This window comes from Amblyraja radiata, unplaced genomic scaffold, assembly GCF_010909765.2.
Source record: "Amblyraja radiata isolate CabotCenter1 unplaced genomic scaffold, sAmbRad1.1.pri S103, whole genome shotgun sequence".
NCBI lineage: Eukaryota > Metazoa > Chordata > Chondrichthyes > Rajiformes > Rajidae > Amblyraja > Amblyraja radiata.
Genome location: NW_022630094.1, coordinates 1216895 through 1242857, shown reverse-complemented (window position 1 = coordinate 1242857; position 25963 = coordinate 1216895). Strand labels below are relative to the sequence as shown.

The following is a 25963-nucleotide window of genomic DNA, read 5'->3' as shown; positions in this document are numbered from 1 at the left end:
GTGCAGGAGGAGGCCATTCGGCCCTTCGAGCCAGCACCGCCATTCATTGTGATCATGGCTGATTGTCCCCTATCAATAACCCGTGCCTGCCTTCTCCCCATATCCCTTGACTCCACTACCCCCTAGAGCTCTATCTAACTCTCTCTTAAATCCATCCAGTGATTTGGCCTCCACTGCCCTCTGTGGCAGGGAATTCCACAAATTCACAACTCTCTGGGTGAAAAGGTTTTTTTCTCACCTCAGTCCTAAATGACCTCCCCTTTATTCTAAGACTGTGGCCCCTGGTTCTGGGCTCGCCCAACATTGGGAACATTTTTCCTGCATCTAGCTTGTCCTGTCCTTTTATAATGTTATATGTTTCTATAAGATATCCCCTCATCCTTCTAAACTCCAGTGAATACAAGCCTAGTCTTTTCAATCTTTCCTCATATGACAGTCCCGCTATCCCAGGGATCAATCTCGTGAACCTATGCTGCAGTGCCTCAATCACAAGGATGTCGTTCCTCAAATTAGGAGACCAAAACTGTACACAATACTCCAGATGTGGTCTCACCAGAGCCCTATACAACTGCAGAAGAACCTCTTTACTCCTATACTGAAATCCTCTTGTTATGAAGGCCAACAATCCATTAGCTTTCTTCACTACCTGCTGTACCTGCACGCCAACTTTCAGTGACCGGTGCACAAGGACGCCCAGGTCTCGCTGCACCTCCCCCATACCTAACCTAACCCCATTGAGACAATAATCTGCCCCCTTGTTTTTGCCGCCAAAGTGGATAACCTCACATTTATCTATATTATATTGCATCTGCCACGCATCTGCCCACTCACTCAACCTGTCCAGGTCACCCTGCAACCTCCTAACATCCTCTTCACAGTTCACACTGCCACCCAGCTTTGTGTCATCTGCAAACTTGCTAGTGTTGCTCCTAATTCCCTCTTCCAAATCATTAATATATATTGTAAACAGTTGCCGCCCCAACACCGAGCCTTGCGGCACTCCGCTCACCACTGCCTGCCATTCTGAAAAGGACCCGTTCACTCCTACTCTTTGCTTCAGGTCTGCCATCAAATTTTCTCTCCATGACAACACCCTACCCCCAATACCATGTGCTCTAATTTTAGTCATCAGTCTCCCGTGCGGGACCTTATCAAAGACTTTCTGAAAGTCTAAATACACTACATCCACTGGCATCCATTTTACTTGTCACATCTTCAAAAAATCCAAGAAGATTTGTCAAGCATGATTTCCCTTTCATAAATCCATGTTGACTCGGACTAATCCTTTTACTGCTATCGAAATGACCCATTATTACCTCTTTAATAATTATTACCACCAGCATCTTTCCCACCACCGAAGTCAGGCTAACTGGTCTGTAATTCCCCGTTCTCTCTCTCCAATCCACAGGAACTGATCCTGAATCTATTGAACATTGGAAAATGATCACCAACGCGTCCACTATTTCTAGAGCCACCTCCCCGAGGACCCTGGGATGCAGACCATCAGGTCCAGGGGATTTCAGTCCCATTAGCCTACCTAATACTATTTCTCGTCTAATGAAAATGTCTTTCAGTTCCGCTACCCCCTTAGATCCTCTGTCCTCCAGTACATCTGGGAGATTGTTTGTGTCTTCCTTAGTGAAGACAGATCCGAAGTACCTATTCAACTCTTCTGCCATTTCCTTGTTGCCCATAATAATTTCACCCGTGTCTGCCTTCAAGGGACCCAAATTTAACTTTGCTACTCTTTTTCCCTTAACATATCTAAAGAAGCTTTTACTGTCTTTCTTTGTATTCCTGGCCAGCTTCCCTTCGTACTTCATCTTTTCAGCCCATATTGCCCGTTTTGTTTCCTTCTGTTGTCCTATGAAAGTTTCCCAATCCTCTGACTTCTGGCTACTCTTTGCTGTGTTATACATCTTTTCTTTTAGTTTTATTCTATCCCTAACTTCTCTTGTCAGCCACGGTTGCCTCCTACCCCCTTAGAATCTTTCTTCCTTTTTTGAATGAAATGATCCTGCATCTTCCGGATTATGCCCAGAAATTCCTGCCATTGCTGTTCCACCATCATTCCTGCTAGGATCCCTTTCCAGTCTACCTTGGCCAGCTCCCCTCTCATGCCTTCATAGTCCCTCTTTGTTCAACTGCATCACTGACACTTCCGATTAAACGTTCTCCTTCTCAAATTGCAGATTAAAACTAATCATATTATGATCACTACCTCCAAGCGGTTCCTTTACCTCGAGTTCTCTTATCATATCTGGTTCATTGGACAACACTAAATCCAGAATTGCCTTTTCTCTGGTCGGCTCCATTGCAAGCTGCTCTAAGAATCCATCTCGGAGGCATTCTACAAACTCTCTTTCTTGGGGTCCTGAACCAACCTGATTTTCCCAGTCTACCTGCATATTGAAATCCCCCATCACCACAGTGGCATTACCTTTGTTACATACCAGTTTTAACACCTGCTGCAACTTACACCCTACACCCGGGCTACTATTTGGGGGTCTGTAGATAACACCAATTAGTGTCTTCTTGCCTTTACAATTCCTCAACTCAATCCACAGTGACTCTACCTCGTCAGTCCCTATGTCTTCCCTCGCAAGGGACTGAATTTCATCCCTCACCAGCAGAGCTACCCCATCTCCTCTGCCTACCTGCCTGTCCTTTCTATAGGATGTATAACCCTGAATATTAAGTTCCCAGGCCCGATCCTCCTGCAGCCACGTCTCAGTAATCCCCACAATGTCATATCTACCAACCTCTAACTGAGCCTCAAGCTCATCTACTTTACTTCTTATACTTCGCGCATTCATATACAATACTTTTAATTCCTTACACATCTTACCTTTCACATTGATCCCTATTACACTTGGCCATACTCTCCTACCCCTTTGTGAGCTTCCTTTCCCGTTACTTCTGGGGTCATTAACCATCCCTTCACTCTCTTTCCCTTTAACTCCGTCCTCGACTATCCCATTTGACACCCCACCCCTCTGTTTTCGAGACTTCTCTTTGCCTTCCTAATTTCCTTTTTAAACGTCGACCTTTTTTTAATATCATTGACAGGGCTCCCCATTATTAGATAGACACAAAAAGCTGGAGTAACTCAGGGGGTCAGGCAGCATCTCTGGAGAGAAGGAATAGGTGACGTTTCGGGTCGAGACCCTTCTTCAGACTGAATAAATGTCACCTATTCCTTTGAGTAACTCAGCCGGTCAGGCAGCATCTCTGGAGAAAAGGAATAGGCTTTAACTTCTGTTCATTGTTCCAGCCATCTGGCTATCAAAACCTCCCCTCACCAGTGCTCACTGTTATCTGCCATGCTTTGTCCTGCCTCTCCTCTCTCCCAGCTTTCCCCATCCACCCCTCAACAATCAGTCTGAAAAAGGGCCCCGACCCAAAACGTCACCTATCCACGTTCTCCACAGATGCTGCCTGACCCGCTGAGTTACTCCAGCACTCTGTGAGACGCCACCTATCCATGTTCTCCACAGATGCTGCCTCACCCGCTGAGTTACTCCAGCACTCTGTGAAACGTCCCCTATCCATGTTCTCCACAGATGCTGCCTGACCGGCTGAGTTACTCCAGCACTTTGTGTCCTCAGAATTTTAACTCATATCTTTATCCATAACTCTCCCTGTTACCGCGTGGGTTTTTTCTCCGAGATCTTCGGTTGCCTCCCACACTTCAAAGGCGTACAGGTTTGTAGGTTAATTGGCTTGGTATCAATGTAAAATTGTCCCGTGTGTGTGTGTGTGTAAGATAGTGTTAGTCTGCGGGGATCGCTGGTCGACATGGACTCGGTGGGCCGAAGGGCCTGTTTCTGCGCTGTATCTCTAAACGGAAAATTAAACTAAACTTCAATCACTTGCCCTTCCCAATGTTTAAGAGTAGATCAAGCTTTGCCCTCTCCTGTGTCGGGTCCTCTACATATTGCCTTATCCTTATCCATTACAACTTTAGTGGCATTACAGCCACTACCTCTAAAGTGTATGCTTACTAGTACTCTCTTCCCCGAGAAGTATGGAGTTTGTACGTTCTTCCCGTGACCTGCGTGGGTTTTCTCCAGGTGCTCCGGATTCCTCCCGCACTCCAAAGACGTACAGGCTTGGTGGAAATGTAAAATTGTCCCTAGGGTGCATGGGAAAGTGCGAGTGTACGGGGATCTCTGGTCGGCGCGGACTCGGTGGGCCGAAGGGCCCTGTTTCCGCGCTGTATCTCTAAACGAAACTAAACTTAAACTACAATATGATCCAATAATGTCCCTTCCATCGTCAGTACATTTACATACAGGGCTAGGAACGCCTCACTTACTAACAACCCTACCTAGAATCGAGCTCTCATGACCTTAATAAATTAGGTACTGTAAATCAAAAATCTGACTTACGTACAAAACAGCAGGGTTAGTTTATTCCCTCTCGTTCTCCATCCTGAGACATTGATCTTTCACAGCGTTGACAGTATTTTCGAGGAGAACTCTCTAATAACGGAACCCTTTCGTTACCCAGGGGATGGCCTGAACTGTGTCACAAAGCTCAGGAATTCCATCCCCTCTCACCCTTTTTAACCCCGAGGCAACCCGCTATTACTGACGACAGACACAAAGAGCTGGAGTAATGGGCCTGTCCCACTTAGGCGATTTCTTCGGCGACTGCCAGCGACTGTCATAGTCATAGCAGGTCGCCGAAAAACCGGCGACTGGACTAATGGGCCTCTCCCACTTAGGCGATTTGTTAGGCGACTGCTGGCGAATACGACATTGAAATTCACCGAAGTCAGCAGCAGCGACAACCTACATCACCTGGTGACAACCAACGACATCCTGGCGACTGCCTACGACATCCTGGAGACTGACTACATCAATCTGGCGACAACATACGACTATGTCAAGCTACGCTAATTTGGCGTCAAACCCAAGGTCGCCACTGTCGATGAAAAAATGTTGAAACATTTTCGGCAACCAGGAGGACTCTTTGAGCGACTAAAGAGACTACAGGGGTGTCGACCATACAGGTGACACCCCGGCGACCGCGTGGCGACCGCAGAGTCTCCTGTAGTCGCCTAAAAGGTGGGACAGGCTCATAACTCAGCGGGTCAGGCAGCATCTCTGGAGGAAAGGAATAGATAACGTCTTGGGTTAGAACCCTCCTTCAGACCTCGTTTTGAGTATTGCATTTAGGTTAGAGATACAGCGTGGAAACAGGCCCTTCGGCCCACCGAGTCCCCGCCGACCAGCGATCCCCACACACTAACACTATCCTACACGCACCAGGGACAATTTACATTCAGACCCAGCCAGTGGCAGACGTACATTTTTGGGGGCCTGAAGCTTGAACTGTTATGGGGACCCCTTCGCAACCAGCAACGATGTCTGGGTAACCACTGTTATCTTCTTCACCACAAATTTTAATTTCTGTCATAAATGTTAATAGTGTTTTAAATTATTTATAGTTATTTTATATTAAATATATTTAGAATGAAACATCCTTAATTTGAAAGTTTTTTCGTTTAAGGCTAGCCTACACGATATTTTAATAACTGTTTAATTTTTATTTTTACTGTTATTTTGTATTGAATTACACTATATTATTAATTTAAAAAATTTAAACCCCTTCTCGTGCAGTTGACCCAAAACTTTTAAGCAATGAGGACTAAGCATGAGCAGTAAAATAACACATAAGCAGTAAAATAACCCCCAAAATGTATATATTTCATGAAATAGACAATAGGTGCAGGAGTAGGCCATTCAATGTGATCATGGCTGATCATCCACATTCAGTACCCCTATCTAAGAGCCCTATCTATCTCTCCCTTGAAAACCTTCAGAGAATCGGCCTCCACCGCCCTCTGAGGCAGAGAATCCCACAGATTCAAAACTCTCTGGGTGAAAAAGTGTTTCCTCATCTCCGTTCTAAATGGCCGACCCCTTATTCTTAAACTGTGTGTGGCCCCTGGTTCTGGACTCCCCCAGCATTGGAAACATGTTTCGTGCCTCTAGCCGGATCCGGCCCGAAATCCGAAATTATCCGGCCCGCAGGCTTCCCCCCCCCCCAATTTGTTTTCGTGACCTGGGCGCTACAGCCAGTACCGGGGCTCGCAGGCGACTTGGGAACTACAGCCAGTCCCAGGGCATGCAGGCGACATAGGAACTGCAGCCAGTCCCGAGGACGCGAGGGATCTGGGAATTGCAGTCAGACCCAGGGACGCGAGCGATCTGGGAACTGCAGATTCAAAAACATGTGAAAACTAATGCGAAAAACAACACCAAGTGTCACACTAGGTAGCATGTATTATTAGCATGTCTTATTACTAATTTATGTATTATTAACATGTATTATTACTAATTACTAATTAAGTTAGTATGTATTATTATTATTATTACCTCCATTTATTAACTATAGCGATAGATGTGGCCCGCCATCCACTCAGACATGTGTCATGGCCCCATGCAGAACAAGGTTGCCGACCCTTGCTCTAGCGTGTCCAAACCCTTAATAATTTTATTTGTTTCAATAAATGTCCTCTTAGTTAAAAAAATCCTTACAAAAAATATGTTACCTGAAACGTCACTTTGCCTCGCACTGAGATGAGAAGAAACGTTTTCACCCAGAGTTGTGAATTTGTAGAATTCTCTGCCACAGAAGGCAGTGGTCTCGTCTCCTTCAGCAGCACCTCAGTCTCCCTTCCTGAGCTCAGACACCCACTTCTCCTCACCTCACCTACGCTCACGTCCACTAACCTGTAGACTAAACCCCTCACCTAACTAAACCCCTCGCCTCGACGATACCTCACCACCAAATTTCTCCTCGCACCTAAATCTGGCCTCGACTAAACCGTACCTCACTAAACCTCGCCCTTCAAATAAACTTCACACCTCACCCCTAAACCCCACATCAACTTAAGTAAACCTCCCACCTCACACCTAAACCCCACCTCAACTTAACTAAACCTCCAACCTCACGACTAAACTCCACCTCACACCTAAACCTTGCCTCGTCTAAACCGTACCTCACTAAACCTCACCCCTTAACTAAACTTCACCTCACACATTAACCTCACACCTTAACTCCACCCCTCACACCTTAAAGGGCCTGTCCCACTGTACGAGGTAATTCAAGAGCTCTCCCGATTAAAAAAAAAATCAAACTCGTGGTAAGTACGTCGGAGCTTGGGACGTCTCTTAGCGGCTCGTAACGCTAACGGCAGGTACTCGGCAAATGCGGTAAGCTCGTGAAGATTTTTCAACATGTTGAAAAATGTCCACGAGAGCCCCGAGTACCTACAAGCGGCTATTACCGTAATTCTCCGAGTTCGAATCAGGGGAAACTCGGGAGAACTCTTGAATTACCTCGTACAGTGGGACAGGCCCTTCACACCTAAACCCCACATTAACTTAAGTAAACCTCCCAACTCACACCTAAAACCCACCTCAACTTAACTAAACCTCCCACCTCACGACTAAACCTCACCTCGACTAAACCGTACCTCACTAAACCTTACCCTCAACTTAACCTCACACCTCACCTGTCGCCTAAACCCCACCTCAACTTAACTAAACCTCCCACCTCATGACTAAACTTCACCTCACACCTTAACCCCACCTCACCTCCACTCAACTAAATCTCCCACCTAAATCTCACCTCAACTAAACTGTACCTCACTAAACCTCGCCCCTCAACTAAACCTCACACCTCACGACTAAACTCTACCTGACACCTAAACCTTGCCTTGTCTAAACCGTACTTCACTAAACGTCGCCCCTCAAATAAACCTCACACCTTAAATTCACCTCAAGCCTTAACCCCACCTCACCTCCACTCAACTAAACCTCCCGACTAAACTCCGCCTCACACCTAAGCCTTGCCTCGACTAAACCGTACCTGACTAAACCTCGCCCCTCAACTAAACCTCACATCTCACAAAATTTCACCTCACACCTTAACTCCACCCCACACCTTAACCTCACCTCACACCAGGACCTGTCCCACTTTCACGACTTAATTCACGACCTTTTTAAAGGGCCTGTCCCACTATGCGAGTTTACCCAAGAGCTCTCCCGAGTTAAAAAAAAAAATCAAACTCATGGTAAGTACGTAGAATGTACGTAGCGGCTACGTCGGAGCTCGGGATGTTTCTTAGCGGCTCGTAACGCTAACAGCAGGTACTCGGGAAACGTGGTAAGCTCGTGAAGATTTTTCAACATGTTGAAAAATGTCCACGAGAGCCCCGAGTACCTACGAGCGGCTATTACCGTAATTCTCCGAGTTCGAATCAAGTAAATGCGGGAGAACTCTTGAATTACCTCGTACAGTGGGACAGGCCCTTCACACCTAAACCCCACATCAACTTAAGTAAACCTCCCACCTCACAACTAAACTTCACCTCAACTTAACTAAACCTCCCACCTCACGACTAAACTTCACCTCACGACTAAACCTCACCTCGACTAAACCGTACCTCACTAAACCTTACCCCTCAACTTAACCTCACACCTCGCCTGTCGCCTAAACCCCACCTCAACTTAACTAAACCTCCCACCTCACAACTAATCTTCACCTCACGCCTTGATCCCACCTCACCTCCACTCAACTAAACCTCCCACCTCACACCTAAATCTCACCTCGATTAAACTATACCTCACTAAACCTCGCCGCTCAACTAAACCTCACGACTAAACTCCACCTCACGACTAAACTCCGCCTGACACCTAAACCTTGCCTCGACTAAACTGTACCTCACTAAACCTCGCCCCTCAACTAAACCTCGCACTTTAACCTAACCTCCACTTAACTAAACTTCACACCTCATGACTAAACTCTGCCTCACACCTAAACCTTGCCTCGACTAAACCATACCTCAGTAAACCTCGCCCCTCAACGAAACCTCACTAAACTTCACCTCAAGCCTTAACCCCACCTCACGTCCACTCAACTAAACCTCCCACCTCACGACTAAACTCTGCCTCACACCTAAACCTCGCCTCGTCTAAACCGTACTTCACTAAACCTCGCCCCTCAACTAAACCTCACTAAATCTTCACCTCACACCTTAACCTAACCTCCATTTAACTAAACCTCACACCTCACGACTAAACTCCACCTCACACCTAAACCTTGCCTCGACTAAACCGTACCTCACTAAACCTCGCCCCTCAACTAAACCTCACACATCACTAAACCTCACCTCAAGCCGTAACCCCACCTCACCTCCACTCAACTAAACCTCCCACCTCACGACTAAACTCTGCCTCACACCTAAACCTTGCCTCGTCTAAACCGTACCTCACTAAACCTCGCCCCTCAACTAAACCTCGCACTTTAACCTAACCTCCACTTAACTAAACCTCACACCTCATGACTAAACTCTGCCTCACACCTAAACCTTGCCTCGACTAAACCATACCTCACTAAACCTCGCCCCTCAACGAAACCTCACTAAACTTCACCTCAAGCCTTAACCCCACCTCATGTCCACTCAACTAAACCTCCCACCTCACGACTTAACTCTGCCTCACACCTAAACCTCGCCTCGTCTAAACCGTACTTCACTAAACCTCGCCCCTCAACTAAACCTCACTAAATCTTCACCTCACACCTTAACCTAACCTCCACTCAACTAAACCTCACACCTCACGACTAAACTCTGCCTCACACCTAAACCTCGCCTCGTCTAAACCGTACCTCACTAAACCTCGCCCCTCAACTAAACCTCGCACCTTAACCTAACCTCCACTTAACTAACCTCACACCACACGACTAAACTCCGCCTGACACCTAAACCTTGCCTCAACTAAACCGTACCTCACTAAACCTCGCCCCTCAACTAAACCTCGCACCTTAACCTAACCTCCACTTAACTAACCTCCCACCTCACGACTAAACTCCGCCTGACACCTAAACCTCGCCTCGTCTAAACCGTACTTCACTAAACCTCGCCCCTCAACGAAACCTCACTAAACTTCACCTCAAGCCTTAACCCCACCTCACGTCCACTCAACTAAACCTCCCACCTCACGACTAAACTCCACCTCACACCTAAACCTCGCCTCGTCTAAACCGTACTTCACTAAACCTCGCCCCTCAACTAAACCTCACTAAATCTTCACCTCAAGCCTTAACCCCACCTCATGTCCACTCAACTAAACCTCCCACCTCACGACTAAACTCCACCTCACACCTAAACCTTGCCTCGACTAAACCGTACCTCACTAAACCTCGCCCCTCAACTAAACCTCACTAAATCTTCACCTCAAACCTTAATCACACCTTAACCTAACCTCCACTTAACTAAACCTTCAACTAAACTCCACCTGACACCTAAGCCTTGCCTCAACTAAACCGTACCTCACTAAACCTCGCCCCTCAACTAAACCTCGCACCTTAACCTAACCTCCACTTAACTAACCTCACACCACACGACTAAACTCCGCCTGACACCTAAACCTTGCCTCGACTAAACCGTACCTCACTAAACCTCGCCCCTCAACTAAACCTCACTAAATCTTCACCTCACACCTTAACCTAACCTCCATTTAACTAAACCTCACACCTCACGACTAAACTCCACCTCACACCTAAACCTTGCCTCGTCTAAACCGTACCTCACTAAACCTCACCCCTTAACTAAACTTCACCTCACACATTAACCTCACACCTTAACTCCACCCCTCACACCTTAAAGGGCCTGTCCCACTGTACGAGGTAATTCAAGAGCTCTCCCGATTAAAAAAAAAATCAAACTCGTGGTAAGTACGTCGGAGCTTGGGACGTCTCTTAGCGGCTCGTAACGCTAACGGCAGGTACTCGGCAAATGCGGTAAGCTCGTGAAGATTTTTCAACATGTTGAAAAATGTCCACGAGAGCCCCGAGTACCTACAAGCGGCTATTACCGTAATTCTCCGAGTTCGAATCAGGGGAAACTCGGGAGAACTCTTGAATTACCTCGTACAGTGGGACAGGCCCTTCACACCTAAACCCCACATTAACTTAAGTAAACCTCCCAACTCACACCTAAAACCCACCTCAACTTAACTAAACCTCCCACCTCACGACTAAACCTCACCTCGACTAAACCGTACCTCACTAAACCTTACCCTCAACTTAACCTCACACCTCACCTGTCGCCTAAACCCCACCTCAACTTAACTAAACCTCCCACCTCATGACTAAACTTCACCTCACACCTTAACCCCACCTCACCTCCACTCAACTAAATCTCCCACCTAAATCTCACCTCAACTAAACTGTACCTCACTAAACCTCGCCCCTCAACTAAACCTCACACCTCACGACTAAACTCTACCTGACACCTAAACCTTGCCTTGTCTAAACCGTACTTCACTAAACGTCGCCCCTCAAATAAACCTCACACCTTAAATTCACCTCAAGCCTTAACCCCACCTCACCTCCACTCAACTAAACCTCCCGACTAAACTCCGCCTCACACCTAAGCCTTGCCTCGACTAAACCGTACCTGACTAAACCTCGCCCCTCAACTAAACCTCACATCTCACAAAATTTCACCTCACACCTTAACTCCACCCCACACCTTAACCTCACCTCACACCAGGACCTGTCCCACTTTCACGACTTAATTCACGACCTTTTTAAAGGGCCTGTCCCACTATGCGAGTTTACCCAAGAGCTCTCCCGAGTTAAAAAAAAAAATCAAACTCATGGTAAGTACGTAGAATGTACGTAGCGGCTACGTCGGAGCTCGGGATGTTTCTTAGCGGCTCGTAACGCTAACAGCAGGTACTCGGGAAACGTGGTAAGCTCGTGAAGATTTTTCAACATGTTGAAAATGTCCACGAGAGCCCCGAGTACCTACGAGCGGCTATTACCGTAATTCTCCGAGTTCGAATCAAGTAAATGCGGGAGAACTCTTGAATTACCTCGTACAGTGGGACAGGCCCTTCACACCTAAACCCCACATCAACTTAAGTAAACCTCCCACCTCACAACTAAACTTCACCTCAACTTAACTAAACCTCCCACCTCACGACTAAACTTCACCTCACGACTAAACCTCACCTCGACTAAACCGTACCTCACTAAACCTTACCCCTCAACTAACCTCACACCTCGCCTGTCGCCTAAACCCCACCTCAACTTAACTAAACCTCCCACCTCACAACTAATCTTCACCTCACGCCCTTGATCCCACCTCACCTCCACTCAACTAAACCTCCCACCTCACACCTAAATCTCACCTCGATTAAACTATACCTCACTAAACCTCGCCGCTCAACTAAACCTCACGACTAAACTCCACCTCACGACCTAAACTCCGCCTGACACCTAAACCTTGCCTCGACTAAACTGTACCTCACTAAACCTCGCCCCTCAACTAAACCTCGCACTTAACCTAACCTCCACTTAACTAAACTTCACACCTCATGACTAAACTCTGCCTCACACCTAAACCTTGCCTCGACTAAACCATACCTCAGTAAACCTCGCCCCTCAACGAAACCTCACTAAACTTCACCTCAAGCCTTAACCCCACCTCACGTCCACTCAACTAAACCTCCCACCTCACGACTAAACTCTGCCTCACACCTAAACCTCGCCTCGTCTAAACCGTACTTCACTAAACCTCGCCCCTCAACTAAACCTCACTAAATCTTCACCTCACACCTTAACCTAACCTCCATTTAACTAAACCTCACACCTCACGACTAAACTCCACCTCACACCTAAACCTTGCCTCGACTAAACCGTACCTCACTAAACCTCGCCCCTCAACTAAACCTCACACATCACTAAACCTCACCTCAAGCCGTAACCCCACCTCACCTCCACTCAACTAAACCTCCCACCTCACGACTAAACTCTGCCTCACACCTAAACCTTGCCTCGTCTAAACCGTACCTCACTAAACCTCGCCCCTCAACTAAACCTCGCACTTTAACCTAACCTCCACTTAACTAAACCTCACACCTCATGACTAAACTCTGCCTCACACCTAAACCTTGCCTCGACTAAACCATACCTCACTAAACCTCGCCCCTCAACGAAACCTCACTAAACTTCACCTCAAGCCTTAACCCCACCTCATGTCCACTCAACTAAACCTCCCACCTCACGACTTAACTCTGCCTCACACCTAAACCTCGCCTCGTCTAAACCGTACTTCACTAAACCTCGCCCCTCAACTAAACCTCACTAAATCTTCACCTCACACCTTAACCTAACCTCCACTCAACTAAACCTCCCACCTCACGACTAAACTCCGCCTCACACCTAAACCTCGCCTCGACTAAAACCGTACCTCACTAAACCTCGCCCCTCAACTAAACCTCGCACCTTAACCTAACCTCCACTTAACTAACCTCACACCACACGACTAAACTCCGCCTGACACCTAAACCTTGCCTCAACTAAACCGTACCTCACTAAACCTCGCCCCTCAACTAAACCTCGCACCTTAACCTAACCTCCACTTAACTAACCTCCCACCTCACGACTAAACTCCGCCTGACACCTAAACCTCGCCTCGTCTAAACCGTACTTCACTAAACCTCGCCCCTCAACGAAACCTCACTAAACTTCACCTCAAGCCTTAACCCCACCTCACGTCCACTCAACTAAACCTCCCACCTCACGACTAAACTCCGCCTCACACCTAAACCTCGCCTCGTCTAAACCGTACTTCACTAAACCTCGCCCCTCAACTAAACCTCACTAAATCTTCACCTCAAGCCTTAACCCCACCTCATGTCCACTCAACTAAACCTCCCACCTCACGACTAAACTCCACCTCACACCTAAACCTTGCCTCGACTAAACCGTACCTCACTAAACCTCGCCCCTCAACTAAACCTCACTAAATCTTCACCTCAAACCTTAATCACACCTTAACCTAACCTCCACTTAACTAAACCTTCAACTAAACTCCACCTGACACCTAAGCCTTGCCTCAACTAAACCGTACCTCACTAAACCTCGCCCCTCAACTAAACCTCGCACCTTAACCTAACCTCCACTTAACTAACCTCACACCACACGACTAAACTCCGCCTGACACCTAAACCTTGCCTCGACTAAACCGTACCTCACTAAACCTCGCCCCTCAACTAAACCTCACTAAATCTTCACCTCGCACCTTAACCTAACCTCCATTTAACTAAACCTCACACCTCACGACTAAACTCCACCTCACACCTAAACCTTGCCTCGACTAAACCGTACCTCACTAAACCTCGCCCCTCAACTAAACCTCACACATCACTAAACCTCACCTCAAGCCGTAACCCCACCTCACCTCCACTCAACTAAACCTCCCACCTCACGACTAAACTCCGTCTCACACCTAAACCTTGCCTCGTCTAAACTGTACCTCACTAAACCTCGCCCCTCAACTAAACCTCACTAAATCTTCACCTCACACCTTAACCTAACCTCCACTTAACTAAACCTCACATCTAAACTCCACCTCACACCTAAGCCTTGCCTCGACTAAACCGTACCTCACTAAACCTCGCCCCTCAACTAAACCTCACACATTAACCTAACCTCCACTTAACTAAACCTCACACCTCATGACTAAACTCTGCCTCACACCTAAACCTTGCCTCGACTAAACCGTACCTCACTAAACCTCGCCCCTCAACGAAACCTCACTAAACTTCACCTCAAGCCTTAACCCCACCTCACGTCCACTCAACTAAACCTCCCACCTCACAACTAAACTCTGCCTCACACCTAAACCTCGCCTCGTCTAAACCGTACCTCACTAAACCTCGCACCTCACTAAATTTCACCTCACACATTAACCTCACCTCACACCTCACCCTAACCTCCATTTAACTCCACCTCACACCTAATCCGCGCCTCGACTGATCGCCTTCCCGCTCCCGCTCTTTCTAGCCCCGCCCCCCTCCCTCGGCCGTTGGCGGCGCCGCACGTGCGCGGACGCGGCTCCAGCCAGCGAGCGCGGGGAGCGGCGCAGGCGCACTGCCCGAGAGAGCCGGCGGGAGGGGAGGGGAGGGGCGCGCGCCCGTTGACGTCGGCGAACGTCGCCCCTCCCCTCCTCCCGCCGGCTCTCTCGGGCAGTGCGCCTGCGCCGCTCCCCGCGCTCGCTCGCCCTCCCCCCACTAGCTGGAGCCGCTCCGCGCACGTGAGGCGCTGCCAACGGCCGCGGGAGGGGGGGGGGGGGGGAGGGAGGTGGGGGGGGGGGGGGAGGGGGAGGGGGGGGGAAGGGAGGGGGGGGGGGGTAGAAATAGCGCGAGCGGGAGATGGGCGGATTAGGTGCGAGGCGGAGTTTAGTCGTGAGGTTAAAAAAAAGGGCCTGTCCCACTTTCCCGACCTCTGCCGAGTTTTGCCTTTGGCTCATACTCGCAGCATGCTCGTCAGTGTCACGAGGTCGGAGGTAGGTCGTGATGCTAGCCGTAAGTACTCATGGCATCAAGTAGGTCTAGCCTGTTGAAAAAATGTCCATGACTAAAAAAGGTCGTGAATTAGGTCGTGAAAGTGGGACAGGTGAGCTGAAGCAAAGCAAGAATTCCATTGTCCTATGGGGACACATGACGACACTTGAACTTGAACTTGAGTGAGGTGGAGCTAAGGGCCTGTCCCACTGTACGAGCTAATTTAAGAGTTCTCCCGAGTTTCCCCTGATTCGAACTCGTAGGCACTCGGGGCTCTCGTGGACATTTTTCAACATGTTGAAAAATCTTCCCGAGCTTACCGCGTTTCCCGAGTACCTGCCGTTAGCGTTACGAGCCGCTAAGAGACGTCCCGAGCTCCGACGTACCCGCTACGTACACATTCTTACCACGAGTTTGATTTTTTCTAACACTCGGTAGAGCTCTTGGGTAAACTCGTACAGTGGAGGTTAGGTAAAGGTGTGAGGTGGAGTTTTAGTCGTGAGGTGGGAGGTTTAGTTAAGTTGGGGTGGGGGTTTAGGTGTGAGGTTTATTTGAGGGGCGATGTTTTCGGCGACTGCCGGCATCAATGACTGACGTATCAGGTCACCGAAAATATCATGCTTAGTCCTGATTGCTTAAAAAATTTCAGTCTACTGTACGAGAAGGGGTTTAAAAAAAAAGAAAAATATTAATAATATAGTGTAATTCAATACAAAATAATAGTTAAAATAAAAATTAACAGATTATTAAAGCATCATGTAGGCTAACCGAGAGATAGATAGGGCTCTTAGATAGGGGTACTGAATGTGGATGATCAGCCATGATCACATTGAATGGCCTACTCCTGCACCCATTGTCTATTTCATGAAATATATACCTTTTGGGGGTTATTTTACTGCTTATGTGTTATTTTACTGCTCATGCTTAGTCCTCATTGCTTAAAAGTTTTGGGTCAACTGCACAAGAAGGGGTTTAAATTTTTTAAATTAATAATATAGTGTAATTCAATACAAAATAATAGTTAAAATAAAAATTAAAAGATTATTAAAGCATCATGTAGGCTAACCGTAAAGGAAAAAAACGTTCAAATTAAGGATGTTTCATACTAAATATATTTAATATAAAATAATTTAAAACACTATTAACACATGACAGAAATTAAAATATTTGTGGTGGTTTGTCGTGGAACAGCCCCATTGAAGAAGTGGTTACCCAGACCACGTTGCTGGTTGGGATAGCAAATGGGGCCCGAAAACAGTTCAAGTTTCAGGGCCCCAAAAATGTTGGTCCGCCATTGAGTAACAATAATAAACTAAACGCAAGCTTGCATGTGGCAATAAATTATATCTATCTATCTATCTATCTATTCCCTGCATGTGGGCAGGCTGGGCTTGTATTCACTGGAAAATTGAACGATGATAGGAGATCTTATAGACACTTATAAAATTCTTAAAGGATTGGACAGGCTCGATGCAGGAAAACTGTCCCTCTTGTTGGGCGAGTCCAGAACCAAGGGGTCACAGTGTAAGAATAAGGGGTCGGCCATTTAGGACTGAGATGAGGAGAAACTGTTTCACCCAGAGAGTTGTGCGAATCTGTGGGAATCTCTGCCACAGAAGGCAGTGGAGGCCAATTCACTGGATGTTTTCAACAGAGAATTAGATTTAGCTCTTTGGGCTACAGGAATCATAGAAAGATAGAAACATAGAAAATAGTAGGCCATTCGGTCCTTCGAGCCTGCACCGCCATTCAATATGATCATGGCTGATCATCCAACTCAGTATCCTGTACCTGCCTTCTCTCCATACCCCCTGATCCCTTTAGCCACAAGGGCCACATCTAACTCTCTCTTAAATATAGCCAATGAACTGTGGCCTCAACTACCTTCTGTGGCAGAGAATTCCAGAGATTCACCACTCTGTGTGAAAAATGTTTTCCTCATCTCGGTCCTAAAAGATTTCCCCCTTATCCTTAAACTGTGACCCCTTGTTCTGGACTTCCCCAACATCGGGAACAATCTTCCTGCATCTAGCCTGTCCAACCCCTTAAGAATTTTGTAAGTTTAAATCATAAAGATGAATCAAGGGATAAGGGGAAAAAAGCAGGGACGGGGTACTGATTGTGGATGATCAGCCATGATCATATTGAATGGTAGTGCTGGCTCGAAGGGCCGAATGGCCTACTCGTGCACCTGTTTTCTATGTTTCTATATCCATGTGCCTATCTAAAAGCCTCAATCTTATGTGCCTTCATTACCATCCCTGGCAGTGCGATATAGGCCCACAACGCTGTGTAAAGAGAAAATTGCCTTACACATCTCCATTAGAGTTTGCCTCATCCACCTTAAACCTGTGCCCTCTAGTCCTGGACATTTCCACTGTGAAAAAATGGTGATGAATGTCTGTGTCTGACGACAAAGCATTTTTATTGTTTATTTCTCTGAAAAAGAAAATCCTGGTTTTCAGCGTGTCCCTGTAAGGGCAAGAAGTGAAGATGGTAATTTTGGAGGACCCTGGTTAATGAAGGGAAAAAAGGAAGACCCAGCCCTGAGCTCAGATCTCTGCATTGGACCTGATACCCCTAACTCTTCTCAAAATACTGGATTGGATCTTACACCATGGTCTTGAACTGAGATATCTGGATTGGACATTAAACCAATGGTTTTGAGCTCGGATCTGTGGATCTTAAACCCCTTGTCTCGAGCACAAATCTCTAGATTGGGCCTTAAACTCATGATCCCGAGTTCAAATTTCTTAAACATCTAGTTTTGACGTCTTGACTGGGACCTTAAACCCCTGATCTTGAGCTCAGATCTCCAGATTGGACCTTAAACCCCTGGCCATGCGCTCAAATCTCTAGATTGGACCTTAAACATGACATTGAGCTCAGATCTCTGGAGATGGACCTTAAACATCTGGTCTTGAGCTCAGATTGGATCTTACTCATGATCATGACCTTGAGATGGACCTTAAACATCTAATCGGGTTCTGTGTCGGAGAGAACTGCAGATGCTGGTTTACACCGAAGATAGACACAGAATGCTGGAGTAGCTCAGTGGGACAGTCAGCATCTCTGGAGAGAAAATCACCCATTCCTTCTCTCCAGAAACGCTGACTGCCCCGCTGAGTTACTCCGGCACTTTGTGTCTATCTTTAGTCGAGATCATTGGATTGGATCTTAAACCCCTGGTCTTCTCAGATCTCCACAATGGACCTTAAACTCATGATCTTGAGCTACGATCCCTTGAGATGGACCTTAAACCCACTAGTCTTGAGTTCTGATGTCTAGATTGGACCTTAAATCCCTGGCCTTGAGCTCAGATCTCCTGATTGGACCTTAAACTCATGATAGACACAAAAAGCTGGAGGAACTCAGCGGGACAGGCAGCATCTCTTGAGAGAAGGGATGGGTGACGTTCTGGGTCTAGCCCCTTCGCCAGACTGGCCGAACGTCTTGGTGACGGTCATGATGGTGAGGAAGTCCTCAAAGCTGACCTCCTTGCCCAAGTTCATTTCCACACACTTCATCTCATTTGGGATCAGAGGGTTCTTTAAGTAGATCTGCACCTCCTCAAGATCTCATGATCTTGTACTCAGATCCCTTGAGGTGGACCTTTAAACATCTAGCCTTGAGCTCAGATCTCTAGATTGGACCTTAAACTCCTGGTCTTGAACGCTGATCTCCAGATTGGACCTTAAACCCCTGTTCTTGATCACTGATCTCCAGATTAGACCTTAAAGCCCTGGTCTTGATCTCAGATCTCTAGATTGGACTTTAAACCCCTGATGTTGAGCACAGATCTGCAGGACAGGCCTTAAACTCAAGATCTTGACCTCTGATCTCAGATTTGACCTTAAACCTCTGGCCTTGCAACCACGAGACACAGGGACTGCCATGCCAGACCTGTCCTGGATGAAATCCCCCTCCCCCCCCCAACACCGAGAGCAACCCCAATGAGTAAACGAGTACCACTCACATCAGGAGAATGAGTTGCTCTTTGACTTGGTGCATCTCCAGTTGGTGCCCTTTTATTGAAGGTTTGGAAACTTAAAAAGGTGTCAGGTTAGAATAAGCACCTCAGGTTGCTGATTTAATTCAGGTTAAGTCCATTTGAAGGTGTATCTGCCTCAGCGTAAATCAATAACTAGAATAAACCTGCGGTTGGGGTGGAGTGGAAGGGCCGGTGGGACGAGGAGTCCAGGACGTCACGGTCAGGCACACAGCAGTCCTTCCTGCCTCTGCTTTGCCTGCTTCTCTTTCCAAGTCCACGAGTAGGCTTTGAAGGCCTCGAGAAAGGCAGGGTTCCTCAAGGCAGCCTGGAACTTCCTTTGCATGTGCTGCCTCCGGCGCAGCTGGGGCTCCTTGATCTTCTTGCTGTGGCTCTTCTTGACGATCCTTGGCGCACTTGGCCGGACTCCTTCGGCGGGTGCGGGCGGCCGGGCGGTTTCTTGGCCACTTGGGGGAACGGGCTTGGGGCTTATGGGTTTCTCCTCGGCAGACTCGGCTACCGTCTCGGGGCTGGTGGCCTGCTCGGACTCGGCCGCCTCTCCGTAGCCCTGGGCGGCGGGCGATGAACTTGTTGCGGTAGTACGCGGCCACCCGCCCTTGGTCTTGGCGCGAGAGGAGAGGGAGCTGACCAGCTTGTTGATGGCCTGGAAGATCACCACCGGAGTCGCCACTGTGCTCTTGCACTCCTCATACTCGTGGGGCCAGGTACTGGCCCGAACGTGCGGTGTCGGTCATGATGGTGAGGAAGTCCTGGAAGCTGACCTCCTTGCCCGAGTTCACTTCCACACACTTCATCTCATTCGGGATCAGAGGGTTCTTCAAGTAGATCTGCACCTCCGCCATCACGTCGAGCAGGCTGTTGATGTCGATGCAATTCTGCTTGTCCAAGGAGAACATGTCGAAGATCTCCCGGAAGGCTTTGACCCTGCTCCTGATTCAGTGGAAGATCCTGATATTCCTCATCCGGCTCCAAGATGTCTACGTACGTGGCCAAGCTGTAGATGGTCTGGCCAAGGAACATGGGTGGTGGGAGAATATGCTTCTGTTTGGTGTCTGTCTTCTTGCTTTTCAACCTGGCCCCTTTCTTCTTCCTGTAGTAATACCTGATGATCTTTCGGGTCGTGTCCTCGGACAGCATCTGAGTCTGGATGAACCTGGAGAGTATCTCGAAGAAGATTGTGTTGTCGACGGCTCCCGTCTGGGGCACTGAGCCTTCGCATCGGTCCGGCAATTCCCTGTAGAAGAGGAAGAAGAGGCGGGTGCTGGTCACCAGCCTGAGAAAATCCTCAAACGTGGCTTCCCCGTCCCCGTCAGAATCGAGAGCCTCCAGGGTGCTGTAGATCTCCGCTTCGGCCATTGGAATCTCGATGTCGGCCAAGGTAGTCCTCAGGCTGGAGAGGTCAATAACTTCGTTGGTGCTCTGGGAAAACTGCAAGAAGATCTCATGAAAGGCCTCCCGCTGGTTGGGAGTAAGAGGGGGCTCTTCCAAAATGTCGTCTTCCTCCGCATCATCTTCCTCTTCGTACTCGTCGCCGCGCATGTGGCCGGGAGGGGGCATCTGGCACACCGACCCATCCGATGAGGACTCGTCCTCCTCATCCTCCTCCTCCCCGCCCCCCTCGTCGCGCTTCCGATCCACCCTGCCGGGGACCCTGTCCAGCTTCTGTTCCACCTGCTGCATCATCTTGTCGATCAGCAGGGCCACCTCCTCCACCACCTTGTCCACCAGCTCCTCCACCCGCTTGCCCGCCTCCTGCTCCGACCGCCACCCCTCGCCCGCCAGCCGGATGATGTTCTCGTTCATGGTCTCCACCACCGCCTGCTCGATCCGCCCCTTGTTCTCCAGCCGCCACTTCTCCGCCATCCGGTCCATCACCCTCTCCATCATCTTCTCCATCACCCGGTCCACCACCTTCTCCATCACCTTGCCGAGGCCCACCACAGCATCCCTGTTGGCCCTTGGCCCGTCCGCCCTGCCGGCCGGCTTCTCCCCCGCCTCCATCTCGTTTATCCGGTCGATTCCCTACCACGGGCACCTCCCCCGCCCACCCTCCCCCACCCCCCCCAACCCAGCCCACCTGTGACCACGGGGGTCGTACAGTGGCCTTCCTTTGGGAAGCAGGGTCCTGGCTTCCCAAGGGGAATCAGTCCCCAATCTGCTGCCTGGCCGCCCGCTTCACCACATTCAGCACACCCCCACCCTGTCTCATATCGAGTGCCACCGTCTAGTCGACCCGCGAGGTCCTGTTCCGCTCGTGGCTGACATGGCAAACACAGCTCCGTCCCAGCCCCCGCCTTAACAACATGAGGCCCTTTCAGCCTGAATCTGATTCTTTCCAACGGAACAAAGCAGCATATTTTGCTGCCACACTTTGTCATTGTAGCTGTGGGTTTTATTTTAAGGGGGGATGCCAGTCTGCTTGCTGTGATGTCTGGCCTGTTTTATGACCTCAGGCAGTGATGCTTTCCCCCCCGGGCCTGCTCGCCAAGTCACAAACAGCTGCGATTCCCCGTTCACCACCGCCTCCTTTCACCCTCCCCGTCCCCGGTTTTTCCCGATCCCGATCCCTTCCACCCCCCACTTCCCCTCCACCCTCTCTCGCGATGGCACCCGGAATGGGGGGCAGCCAGCGCCACTACAAGGTAAGCTGGGGGGGTGGCACGGGACAATAAAGGGTCGGCCATTTTGGACTGAGATGAAAAACTTTTTCATCCAGAGATGCTGCCTCAACCCGCTGAGGCTGCCTCATCCAGCATTTCGTGTCTACCCATATAAAATTCTTAAAGGATTGGACAGGCTTGATGCAGGAAAAAAAGTCCCCATGTTGAGGGAGTCCAGAACCAGGGGGGTCACAGTTTAAGAAAAAGGCGTAGGCCATTTAGGACTGAGATGAGGAGAAACTTTCTCACCCAGAGAATTCTCTGCCACAGAAGGCAGTGGAGGCCAATTCACTGGATGTATTCAAGAGAGAGTTGGATATTACTCTTAGGGCTAAGGGAATCAAGGGATATGGGGAGAAAGCAGGAACGGGGTACTGATTTTGGATGATCAGCCATGATCATATTGAATGGCATTGTTGGTTCGAAGGTCCGAATGGCCTATCCCTGCACCTATTTTCTATGTTTCTAACCCCAACTGCCCCCAGCAGAATGGGAATAAGGAATACCTTATATACTTTAAACAACAAGAGTGCCAGCACCGAGTCTGAAGAAGGGTCTCAACCCGAAACGGCACCTATTCCTTCTCGCCAGAGATGCTGCCTGTCCCTCTGAGTAACTACAGCATTTTGTGCTTATTCAAGATTCCAGCATTTGCAGTTTCTTGTGTCTCCAGATACAGTATATGGATAGAGTGATACAGTGTGGAAACAGGCCCTTTGGCCCAACTTGCCCACACCGGACAACGTCCCAGCTACACTAGTCCCACCTCCCCGCGTTTTTGGCCCATATCCCTCCAAACCTGTCCAATCCATCTACCTGTCTAATTGTTTCTTAAACATTGGGATAGTCCCTGTCTCAACTACCTCCTCCGGCAGATGGTTCCATACACTCACCACCCTCTGTGTGGAAAAGTTACCCCTCACATTCCTATTAAATCTTTTCCCCTTCACCTTGAACCTGTGTCCTCTGGTCCTCGATTCCCCTACTCTGGGCAAGAGACTCTGCCCGATCTATTCCTCTCATGATTTTGTACACTTCTAGAAGATTGCACTCATCCTCCTGCGCTCCATGGAATAGAGACCCAGCCTACTCAACCTCTCCCTGTAGCTCACACCCTCTAGCCCTGGCAACATCCTCCTACCTGCAGTTCCTCCCTACAGTTGAACTGAACTGATTAGGAAGGGTTTAGAGTGGTGTGGGCCATTTGCAGGCATATGGGATGCAAGTGAAGATGAAGACCTTATTTTTGTGCTGTACATGGGACATGATACCATGTTAAACTGATCTCATCTTCCTGTATCCCTCTTCCAATGTGTCTATCCAAAGCCTTTTCTGCCTCTAGCATGTCCAAACCCTTAACAATCTTACATGGTTCAATAAGAAACCCTCTCATCCTTCTAAATTCCAATGTATACAAGCCCAGCCGCTCCATTCTATCAACATATGACAGTCCCGCCATCCCGGGAATTATCCTTGTGAACCTACGCTGCACTCCCTCACTCTCTTTCGAGTGACCGGCGATGATGATGAGTGTGTGTGTTGTAGTGTTGGTGTGCCAGGGATCGCTGTTCGGTGAGGACTCGGAGAATGGAGTGGCTGGGCTTGTACACTCTGGAGTTTAGAAGGATCGGAGTAAAGAGGTCCTTCTGCAGTTGTACAGAGCCCTAGTGAGGCCACACCTGGAGTATTGTGTGCCGTTTTGGTCCCCTAATTTGAGGAAGGACATTCTTGCTATTGAGGGAGTGCAGTGTAGGTTTACAAGGTTAATTCCCGGGATGGCGGGACTGATATGCTGAGAGAATGGAGCAGCTGGGCTTGTACACTCTGGAGTTTAGAAGGATAGGGGATCTTATTGAAACATATCAGATAATTAATGGTTTGGACACGCTAACGGCAGGAAACATGTTCCCGGTGTTGGGCGAGTCCAGAACCAGGGGCCACAGTCTTAGAATAAAGGGGATTTAAGACTGAGGTGAGAAAAAACTTTTTCACCCAGAGAGTTGTGAATTTGTGGAATTCCCTGCCACAAGAGGGCAGTGGAGGCCAAGTCACTGGATGGATTTAAGAGAGTGTTAGATAGAGCTCTAGGGGCTAGTGGAGTCAAGGGATATGGGGAGAAGGCAGGCACGGGTTATTGATTGGGGACGATCAGCCATGATCACAGTGAATGGCGGTGCTGGCTCAAAGGGCCAAATGGCCTACTCCTGCACCTATTTTCTTTTGTCGATAATAAGGGGTAGGCCATTTAGGACTGAGACGAGGAAAAACTGTTTCACCCAGAGAGTTGTGAATCTGTGGATTTCTCTGTCTCAGAAGGCAGTGGAGGCCAATTCACTGGAGGTTTTCAAGAGAGAGTTAGATTTAGTTCTTGGGGCTAAGGGAATCGGGAGATTATGGGGGAAAAAACAGGAACGGGGAACTGATTTTGGATGATCAGCCATGATCACAGTGAATGGCTGTGCTGGCTCGAAGGGCCAAATGGCCTACTTCTTATTATTAAACTGTGGCCTACTCCTACACTGTGTTTTCTATGTTTCTATGAATGGGTGGAGCAGGGCCGGGATTGCTCAAGGGGCTGAATGGCCTAATTCCCCGTCCGAGCAAAAATAACGAGGTCTACACTACATTGCGGGCATTTCACAGTTTGTGCATGTTAGCTATTTATTTTGTGCTGGTACTGTCAGGTACAGTTGAGTATAAGTAGATAACGGGAAAACTTCCCTGTGCTCTCCATCCCTCTCGTCTCAATCCCTCCCCACCTTCCGAGCGTTCACTTGACCGTGGGGTTCCGATTCTTCCCTTTCTTCAGCTCCTCCAGCCTCCTGTTGCGTTCCGTATCCTCCGTCCTCCAGGTCCACGAGTACTCGTTGAAGATGGCGTTGAAGGCGGGGTTCTGGAACGCCTTGTGGAAGCGGCGCTCGTAGGTCACCACCCGGTGGTCGGGCTTGGCCTGCCGCCGCTGCCTCTTGGCCGCTGTGCTCGGGGCTGAGGGGACGTTACCCTTGGAGTACACCCTGCTGCCGTGGGAGGCAGTGGTGCGGCTCGAGGCCTGGCTCCACGTCTTAACGGCGGTTAGGTAGGGCAGAGCCTTGGTAGCCTCCGGCCCCTTCCTGGTCAGCTCCCGGTACTGGAGCATGGAGTCCTTGAACACCTGGTGGTAGTAGCTCACGATGGTCTCGCTCGCCTTGGCATCGAGCGTCGACTGGTGGATGCTCCGGGCGATGGCGTCGAAGAACAACGCGTCCATGGTGAAGGCCTCCTGCGTTGTGCGCTGCTCACAAACGCCGTCCTCCTCCCCGGCCAGAAACTGGCAAAAGGTGTCCGTGTTGGTCATGATGTCCAAGAAGTCCTGGAACGTCACCTCGTTGCCTTTGTTCACCGCCAGGAACTGCATGGGGATTGGGACCAGAGGGTTCCTCCTGTAAATGTAGAGGGACTTCATGATCCTCAGCAGCGAGATGCTGTCAATGTGGCCTTTCTTGTTCTGGTCGAAGACGTCGTGATACTCCTTGAAGGCCTCCACTTGCTCCCGGCTCAGAGGTCCGTCGGTGTTACCGTCATGGGGTTCGAGGATGTCAACGTATTGAACCAGGCGTTGAAAGTTGACGCCCATGAAAGTGGGTGCCCTGACGTCCCCGCTGGCTTTCTTCTCCTTCTGCTCTTTCATATTGACCCCTTTCCTCTTGAGGTAGTAGTACTTGATGATGTGCTTGGTGGACTCGGACGAGAGCTCGCCGAGGTGCAGGATCTCCGCCAGGACCTTGTAGAACACGGTGTCCTTCAGCGGGCCCTTGCGCGTCCCCGGGGAGCCGCAGGACTCCGACTCGGGCAGCTGGGCGAAGTAGTGCAGGAAGAAGCGGGCGTTGGTCACAAAGTCCACAAAGTCGTTGAAGCACACCTCCCCGTTGCCATCGGCGTCG

General features: G+C 49.0%; 2 long non-coding RNA genes across 4 annotated transcripts; both read right to left on the bottom strand.

The window, feature by feature from the left end:
- Positions 1–8446: 8446 nt before the first annotated feature.
- Positions 8447–9076, bottom strand: LOC116969096. The gene is made up of 3 exons (XR_004410622.1): positions 9045–9076; positions 8641–8668; positions 8447–8461 (listed from the first exon to the last, which is right to left on the bottom strand). It is a non-coding gene; the product is annotated as an uncharacterized LOC116969096 (long non-coding RNA).
- A 2961-nt stretch (positions 9077–12037) lies between these two features.
- Positions 12038–14161, bottom strand: LOC116969095. Of its 3 annotated transcripts, none has more exons than XR_004410620.1 (3): positions 14138–14161; positions 12232–12259; positions 12038–12052 (listed from the first exon to the last, which is right to left on the bottom strand). It is a non-coding gene; the product is annotated as an uncharacterized LOC116969095 (long non-coding RNA). The 3 variants fall into 3 exon arrangements; XR_004410621.1 differs by lacking the exon at positions 14138–14161 and adding an exon at positions 13338–13371; XR_004410619.1 differs by lacking the exon at positions 14138–14161 and adding an exon at positions 12636–12667.
- Positions 14162–25963: the final 11802 nt, after the last annotated feature.